Here is a 9,699-nt window from a genome sequence, read left to right on the forward strand (position 1 = left end):
AGCAGGATTACTCAGAAAATTAGAAAACAAATTTTTGTAAAATTTAATGGCTCCAGGGAGGAATTCACTCGATTTTAGCTTTTGTTTCTTTTTTTTTTTTCTTCCAACATTTCAAATTATATGAAAAGAACTGAAACAGTTTCCACAAACTTTGGAATCACACGGCGTGCTCTCAGACGAGAATCCGTACCATTCAGGAGTGGATCCAGACTTTTCTCTATTGTGTCTCAGGAACTAACCTGTAAATCACGATGTTCTCCATCACACGTGTGTCTCTTTATGTCAATCAGGGAGTATAGTGTGGATCAACATCGTTCCTTTGCAGACGGCGATCTTTATTTAGCTGCCATATGGTAACAAATGTGGCTTGAAAGATGTGACCTCCAGCTGAGATGATGGTGTTTGGAATCGTCTCCTGCAGTTTGAACTACATTTGGATGAGGATGGCTTGTTTTACGGTCTTTGGTGGGATCCAGGCCCGGTGAGACAGGTGGGCTCGTTCATCGCTGACAGGAGCTTGTGCTCCTGGTTGTGGTTGTATTATGTTACTACCTGTTCCAGGATGTCTTGTGTTCTTGTTGCTGTCAGGTTCAGGAGGTGCTGATTATATTTAGTTTATTTTGTGTCTCGTGTTCTGCTGGATTCCTCTCATTTTGTTCTCCTCTGTCTTGCGTCTTTTTTTCTGTCATGTCCTCCTGTCTTATTTTCTTTTGTCCTTTTGAGGTTTGTGTTCTATCTTCCTTCACCAACATCATCACTTGTTTCCTGTCGCTTCCTCCTCCATCTTTTTCTGTCCTGTCATGTTCTTCTTGTCCTCCACCCTGTTTGCTCCTGTTTTTCTCCTCATTCATTTTAAGTCCATTATAGTTTTATCTTTTCTGTTCTCTCCAAATTTCTCCTTTTACTTGTTTCATTTTTTGGTCCTCGTTCCCTTTTTTAATCTTTTAGGAATTCTCTTCTTTTTTACTGAACATATTTTTGTTCTGTTTCTGTCTTGAGTGTTCCTCTTTATTTTTACTCACCCCTTTTTCTGTTCTTGTGTCCTCCTGCTTGTCTTCTTCCTTGTCATCTTGTCGTCCTATCATTTCTGTCCTGTTTGTGCTCCCACTTAAAGGGTATAAATAGGGTTACCCTTGTCTTCCCGTGCATCTATAACTCTATACATGAAGTTCTTCACGCGTCTACTCAAAAAAACATCACAAATCATTTGCAGTGGATGTGAAGAAGATTTGAATCTCAAGTATCTTCTTCAGTTTTCTTAATTCTGCATTTTTAGGTACTTTTTGGTGATTTTGATGACAAACGCTAAAAGTGTGTATCTCACTATTAGGCTTGGATACTGGAAACTATATTTGTACTGGTGTTAAAGTAATTTAACCGAGAAAAGTCAAATTAATTTATGGTTCTGAGAAGTTTGAAGTACCAGCTAAGTAACTCCAGCTATTGCTTATCCTACATTTTTAAATTTTTGTCATTTGTAGTCCTGATGTTTCATCTGTTTCTGTGATTTATAATCCGGTCTTTACACCATCTTCTTTCCTGTTTTCTCCTCAGTGGTTTCCGTCAGGCCTCCATCCATTTCACTCTCTACTGTCCTTTCCTCTTCTGGGGTGTCTCCTTCTTCCTTATCTCTTCCTTCCCATCCTCTTCTGTCTTCATGTTTTCTCTGTAGCTCTGTTGTGTTGTGTATTCTCTGACATCTCACAGGAGACAACCAAAGCAGCAGGACCCTTCAACTCTCGACACGCTCCTTGTTTAGGAGTCTTAAACGACAGGCAGCCCTGCTGGAGCCTCCAGCATCAGAGGTGAGAAGTGGAGGATCTGCTTAGGTTTGAACGCAAACACATTCCTACAATGACAGCCCACATAAACACACTTACGATGAGCTCAATACACGAAAGAGTTCTTTGCACACAGGTGCAAATCGAATCTGATGTTCATTGGCCACAGGTGCATCTTTGCAGAGAAAAGCATATTTGCTTTCTTTGATGCAAATTGAATCATTAATGTCTGCTGACGATGTTCGTCTCGAGGTGAGGAGCAGGGAAAAACTTTTTATCTTCAACGATGAACCGTGCATTTTGTAAATTTCAATGCAATCTCAATACAAGAGATTAAATACAACCCTTAAGAACCGAAAGGTCTGCATTCAAAAGTACCAAAGTATTATCAGCTCAAATGATCACAATTGCTTTGCATAAGAACTGATTCAATTGTCCATGAAGAGGCCCAGTCAATAAAAGGCATGTCAAGCCCTGAAATTCAAGCCCTGTCAGCTGTGAACGAAACGCTGACGTGGCTTTTATCAAATGCTGTTCCCTTTCTGCAGGAGACTTAATCAGCTTGGATCCCTTCTCTTGTAGGGAGAAGGTAACAATTCAGACAAACAAATCATGGCTTGCTTCTCCATCCTGGGACCGAGAGCCACATTGGAGAAATTGGTAGATGTTCCTGGGATTTCCTGGTTTCTGTACCTGTAATTGCAATCAGCGCCTGGGGTAACCCTGAAACCCCCTCCGCTGGGGTGTGGACCACCATTTATAATGATGGGATGACTGATATAACAAATATCTGGGTGAGATTGGAGTCTTGAAATAATGATCTTGACGAACAACTTGACGTGGGCTATGTTCACACTCTGTGCCACCCAATACTGATGCTTTTTAGGAATTCCTTTCATATCTGGGGTGGCCAGACCAGATTAGACTTTAGGAAGTTAATAATAGACAATAACAGATTCTCTAATAACTACACAGCTTTGAAAACTTCTGATATCACAATATTTTTCTGTACATCAATCCAGCTCTCAAATGAGTCAAAAGAAGCACATCTTCCTCTCGAGGTACAACGTACAAAACATCAAGTCCAAGAAGTCTTACCTCTAGATTTCCCTTCACTGAGTTAGTTCACTGTGTTTTCATGACTTGCGGTAATTAAAACCCGTCTCAGCTCCTTCACGTCACCAGAACAGATAACTCTTCCACCCGTCACCAGCCTTTTCTCACCGGTCTGCCTGCTTGTTTGCTGCTTGTTCTCAAACTTGCTCATCTTCCACATTCCTGCGTGTGATGGTAGGAAACCCACAGTGGATGTGCTGCTGTTTATTTGTTCCGTGTGCTTGTTAAATGCGCTGTCGCTCAGGAGTTGTCAACACAAATGGACAGAAAGCCAAATTAAAATTGTGCTCATCTCCTGTCACAGCCTGGTTTAGAAAAGGTGGAATGGAGTGACGTTTTCATCAGAGAAAGTTAGAGACAGCCATGTTTAGAAAGTCATGTTCGTGAAGTGAAGTGAGATGGGACTTTTTTTTTTAATTCATTATTTATCAAGAGTGCTGCCAGGTCTAATAAATACTGAGATGTTATTCAGATGCCTCAAAATTAATAGACGCTGTGAACTTTATAGCATTGCTCTGTCGCATTGTTGTGTAAGTCAGAGTAGATGTTTGGCACAGAATAAGAATTATATGCATTTATGCAAGTGAACAAACATGAGGCTGGAAGTGTTTGGTGAATTTGTTTAAAGGCCAATATTAGCATAGTATAGCGACAAACAGGAATCCTGACTTCCATTCAAAATCCCTGCTCCATCGCCAGTCAATCAGAATGAGTCAATCCACACCTCTAAAATCTTCTGAGGATCATTTGGAGTATTCCGTTCTAACGTGGGTGAGAGGTCGCGACCTTTCAGACTGCACGTCTTCCTGCGCCTTGGCGGCGAAAGGGCCTCACCGAGCACAAAAAAAGGGTAAGAAGACGGTAAGAAAAGTTAAGAACGGCGAGGCAGAGCAACTTTTCCCATCTCTGTACACCTAACCTTTAAGCCGCGTCCCCCCGTGTGACTCCTGGATTCCTGATTAGCTTACAGTATACTCCCAAACCGGCATAATAAAGCCTGTGATGAGGCTGATGAGATCTAACAGTCTGATCTTGTTTACCCCGCCGCAGCACCGGCTCCGTATCTGCATCTGTGTGTGTGTGTGTGTGTGTGTGTGTGTGTCTGACCCTGAGGCGCAGAGTCACTTGATGCATCTTGCATCTCTTTCCGTAAGGCGCACACACACAAACACACACACACAGACACACACAGACACACACACACACACACATATACACCCACACCCCCCACTGGTATAAATCCTGGTTGTGCTGCCGGATCTCAGCGGAGGCCGGGAATCCACATCTCCTTTAGGCTAGTCCTGGGGTGCATTTACTCTACACACACACACACACACACATAGACACACACACGCAGAAACAAACACAAGCCCAAATAAATGCATATGCGCCGGCGTAGACACACGTAGCATCTTAATGAGAGAAGGAGATGGTGCTATGAAGGCGACAGCAGAATGAAACCTACTCACCAAGGACTGACCTGTGGTTCAGGGGCGGCAACAGCTCGGTGGGGAGCTCCTCTCCCAGCGCTGATCAGAGGGCTGCTCTACCGAGGCTGCTCACGCTGACAGCGCTGGAAAAACCAACTGATTAAACGCCACTGTCGCCTCAGCTCAGCTGCTATATGGAAAGAAAGCTTCCTCTCTTTTATATATTTTTTTCACTCACTGTTTGTTTGTCAGTCTCCTTTGTTTTCTTTGTCCTCGGCTGAGACAGCAGTGCCGGTGGATTGGAGCTGTAAGCGTGAGGGATTTGTGCGTAATTAGCTGAAACGCTCACCCAAGCGAGCACAAAAAGTTAAATTTTCAACTTTTTGAACTATACTCCTTTTTAGCGGTATTTCACTGACACTCTGCTTCACTTCTAAGATCAAAACCTTGCTTCATGGTAGAAATATACTTTATTTGAGCCTTTGGAGTACATGGACAGCAAAACAGCACTGCCAACTTGCAAGTCCCATTAACAAGTTGTGCAAACTTAAAATTGTGCATAGCCCGTGCATGAAGAAAAAAAGTCACGACTCGGAGAATATATGAATATATTGATGAAATGTTAACGGAATGACAGATGGAGTAATTGGATCCACTGACCGATGTTTTAAAATTTTGTAAGCCTGTCCTGCACATCATTTATTACATTTTCTGTTTGGACTGTTTCAGAGAGAAGTTCTGTGACTCCGCTGAACCGTTACGCTCACGTCTGTCTGTATTGGGGTCACATGAAGGCTTTAGGAGGAATATTGTTTAATTTAGGGTTCAGCAGTAAATTTTCCCATGCAAACTATTATGAAAAAAAGGCTGATGTTGCTTGAATGTCGTTGAGGTTGTTGGAGCTTCCATCAGCTGACCAATAACAAGGAAAGCTTTCATGAAAAAGCTCGGAGGAGACGAGTGAAGGACAAGAGGCGGTCCGCAGGAGACAAAAGAGATGCTGAAGCTCTGGGGGGTCAGATGTTAGGAGCGTCCTGCCGACCACGCCTGTCCGTCAGCGGACAGGTCGCAGTTCATTTGACAGAATCAGCGCTGAATGTGGCGACATTGTGGCACAAATAAAGGGTTAGAAGCCTCTGCCCATTATCTCTGCCCTCCGGCCTGGCTGGGTGAGTCATCCAAGGCTGGACAGCATCTCTGCCAGCCTGGGGCGACACTTTTCTGACTGCCAGCCTCCTCGTGCCACATGTACAATGTCAGCAAGCTTTTGTTGGTCAATCTCAACAGAGCCCTCCGATCAAATGCAAAATAATTCAGCCTTTTTGCGACAGAAGCGTACGACTACATTTGTTCATTATTGTTATATTAACCAGAAAACGTTTAACGTGAAACATGAGGATGGGACTCCAGTGTGTACCTCTCATCCTTGACTGCCACAGTTTGGCCAGCGGCTTATCTGGCGAGTCATCACATCATAGAAGGGCTGGAGGAAAGATGGCACAGGGGGCAAATAAAGGTGGACGCTGCAAACCGTGCCCTTGAATGATAGCTGTTCCAACAGACATACGATATCCATCGGCGAAGTCCGCTTTATGTTCAAACTCCCCATTTTTTTATTATTTTTTTTATAATTTGAAAGTTAGCATTTCTCATTCCAAAGTCACGGCGCTGACCTTTGCCCTCGCTGTGACAGCCGTGAGAGAGCCTAATATCAGTTCCACCGGCAGCAGAAGGAAAGGGAAGGAAACGGTAAAGGGGTAGCGGAGCAGGGGCAGCTTTGGCAGGGTAGTTAAGTAATGGCTGGCAGCACAAAGAATGGTTCTCCTTCTGTTTTTCAGCCCCATTAATATCTGAGCACCAGCCTGCATATATCCTCATTCATTATTCATGAAGCGACCAGGAAAGAACACAAGCGGGGAGGAAGGTGGGAAAGAAAAGGCCAGAGATAGTTGCTATCCGTCCTGGTTTAAATGACACTGAGTGACAGAGCCTGGGGTTTTATGGCTCGCTCTTCAAATGAGAGACTCGCTGTGATAAAAGGGTCGCACCGGCCCACTCTTAATGACCGGCAGGACGCATTAGCGGCTGCGCGGCTAGTGAAGCCGGCTGCCTCGCTGAGGAGCAAATTTGCCCAAACTTAGTTATGGTGGTTTCCGCACAGGAGCGCCGTGTGAGGACTAACACACACTTTACTGGCCTCGCCACAACCTGAGATTAAGAGCAACTGGATATTTTGCAAGAAAAATGCAAAAGGTCCTTTCATGCTTGCGGTTTTCACTTATTGGAGCGCTCAAGCTAATTGGAGATATGTTTGTGTGTTTCCATGATTCTCACTGGAACTTTATGGAACAGTTAGAATGAAAGAATAAGTCTAGTTTCAATATGTTTAGTTCTTAAGATGAGGGCCAGAGGAAAAAAAAACATCTTCTCCCGTTGCAATTAACATCAGCCCTTTGTTTTTTGTTTTTTTTTTAAAAAGTTGATCCAACAAACACCAGGAAATAACTAAAAGCCAAATGTGTGTTTATCCACTGCTGAAAATAGTCCCCAAATAATGCAAAGTGTACCCCTTTGAATAAAGCTCAACCTGTCCTGCCCTGCTTCTTTAGAATGTTGTGTCTTTTTCTTAGAAATAAAAGTACATGTAGTGGTATTGTCTTCTCAATGAATTTAATATTAATTTTGGTCAATAACTACCACTAAAACACTTCATTAAAACAATCAATGACGGATTACAAGCTTTTATTCCTCAGGAAGAACTTTTGGACGAGTGAAAGGTTTTCAGTTTTATCCCAGTTTTCTGAATTAAGCCATAACTCTGGTTTATTAATATATACTCCAAACAGTTATCAATGCAAATCTTTTTTTATTTGTTTGTGTGTCTTTTTTTTTTTTTTTGCTTAAACATTCTTCAACCGAACTGAATTTGATTCTTGTCAGATCAGTGACAGTGCAGTCCCTCAGGCGCTGATGTCACTTTAAGACAACACCACACGCTTCAGAGGATCATTGTTCAGAGATTAGCGGGCAAAAAAAAAAAAAAAATAATGAAAAGAAGTCTTCAATGAATATGTTAGAGTAAAAGGGAATGTATAGTAAGCATTTTGCAAAAGACTCAAAAATATTTTATCATCTCATGGGGCAGCTGGAGAGTTACGCTTTACAGTCTGTGTGTGAGCCTTTGTTTGTGTGTGTGTGTGTGTGTGTGTGTGTGTGTGTGTGTGTGTTTTCCTGAAGTCTCAGAAATGGTAATGCCCTTAACCCCAATGCAGGGAAGACTTAACAGTTGGTATTGACTTTGTGAACATTTACCATGGAGGATTCAGACTACTCAATTCTATTCCAACTGAGGGCTGCAGACGGAGAGAGGGAGGAAGTCCCAGGGCTCCATGTTGCTCACACACAAACACACATACACCCGCAAACACAAGCACACAGCTGCACACACAGTCAGACGGCATGTTGAATGTGTTATTCTCCAGTGATATCGCCTCAATCGGATTTTAACCCCTCTCTGCTGGAGCCGCACAGAGACAAACGCTCAACATAACAAAGGCTGTGTGTGTGTGTGTGTGTGTGTGTGTGTGTGTGTTTTTTGATTGTTGTTTCAGACGTGTAGTCCTTTGAATAGCCGTCTCACAGGGGACTACAAATGTGCCACTTATGTCAGTTTAAATCAAAATAAAACTGTAATCTACTTTTTTTTTAAAAATGTTCCTGTATTATTATAAATACGTTTAAGATTAAATGTTTCATGAGCAGATTGATAACTATCCGTTGAATAGAAGCTGGTTAGCTTAGCGTAGCAGAATGAATGGAAATGTGGGAAGTTCCTTCACTTCCTGGTTTTTAAAACTGTTCTTCACTGAGGGATAGCCTTGCAGGTTATCTTTTTTTTTTACTGTTTTGGTTTTATTGGGGGAACATTTTTAACTGTAAAGAAATCAGATTAAACATCTTGGCTGGACCTGACGTGTTTCTCCGTCTGTCCTGTTGATGTACTAATGAAAGCTAACAGACACGTTCAGGAGTGATTTCAAATTTCTTGTTTTGTTTCTGCATGAAAAATATTCCAAATTGTCACAGCGTGGATTTCTGGCCTCCATTTTTACATTCGTCAAGCCTGCTCTTAAACGCTATCCATGCCCTCTGAAGATTGATTCCACAGGGCCGCACATCCTACCAGGACACCTCCCCTGCACCACCCACCCACATCATTTATACATGTGAGCATTAGGACTTGTCATAGCCTCTCAGTCAGGCCCTTTATCAGTCCTGGTCATAGATTCTCATTAAACGGGTGAATCTCCAGCCTCTGACACTCGGGCCATCACATGTCCACTCTGCCATCGCTCCACCGCTGACCATTTGTCCAATCCGTTCGGACAGATATACGTGGAGAGACTGAGCTGTTGTTGGCCTCTCAGGATGCGAGTGTTCCTTCAGTCCTCTCGTCTCACGCCGGAGAACAGGGATCTACTTTTAAGGAGGCAGAGAAACATACCTTGCGTTTGGTAATTAGTCAAAAATCCGATTCAGAGGCAAAAAAAAAAAAAAAAAAGTACTGCGTGTTCATCAGTGTATCTCTGCTTACGGGAACTTGACTGGGTGATTGGCTAATCAGTTTAAACAAGTGGTCAAACCCGGTCAGGAGATAGCCGGCGCTGTGTGGTCGCTAGATAAGAGGCGCTGCTCCTCGAAGGCCGGCCGAGATGCCTTGTTAGTGCTGGGTCAGTGAACTGCCGTCCAGATTTCTAAATGGAAACTCAAAAACCAGAGCTGGGTGTGTGTGTGTGTGTGTGTGTGTGTGTGTGTGTGTGTGTGTGTGTGTGTGAGTGAGAGAGAGAGAGCAGCGGTACTGCTGTCTTTCTGGACTTTCTCACTGAACCACGTCCCCTCGGTGCGTCTTCACAGGAGGGAAATGTTTAATAGGAATGTTTTTATGCTTGTGTTGTTGCCAACTTGAGATTACAGGCGAGCTGCTGAGTTTATTCACCTTCTGCTGGGGATTGACACACACACACACACACACACACACACACACACACACACACACACACACACACACACACACGCACACAAACACAAACTCCTGAGGGTTCTGTTGTATTATTGAAGCAGGTAAATATCTTTGGCATACAGTATTCAGTGGGCCTGAATAGGGGAGACCTCCCACTCTTCCAGCCCCTTGACCTTACGTGTGTCTTTGTACACACACACACACACACACACACACACACACACACACACACACACACACACACACACACACACACACACACACACACACACACACACGTGTACACAAAAACACACACACACACACACGCACCCAGCTTCTGACCCCCACAATAGAGAAGCAGTGAGGTCTG

Source organism: Antennarius striatus, chromosome 7 (assembly GCF_040054535.1).
Source record: "Antennarius striatus isolate MH-2024 chromosome 7, ASM4005453v1, whole genome shotgun sequence".
Taxonomy (NCBI): Eukaryota; Metazoa; Chordata; class Actinopteri; order Lophiiformes; family Antennariidae; genus Antennarius; species Antennarius striatus.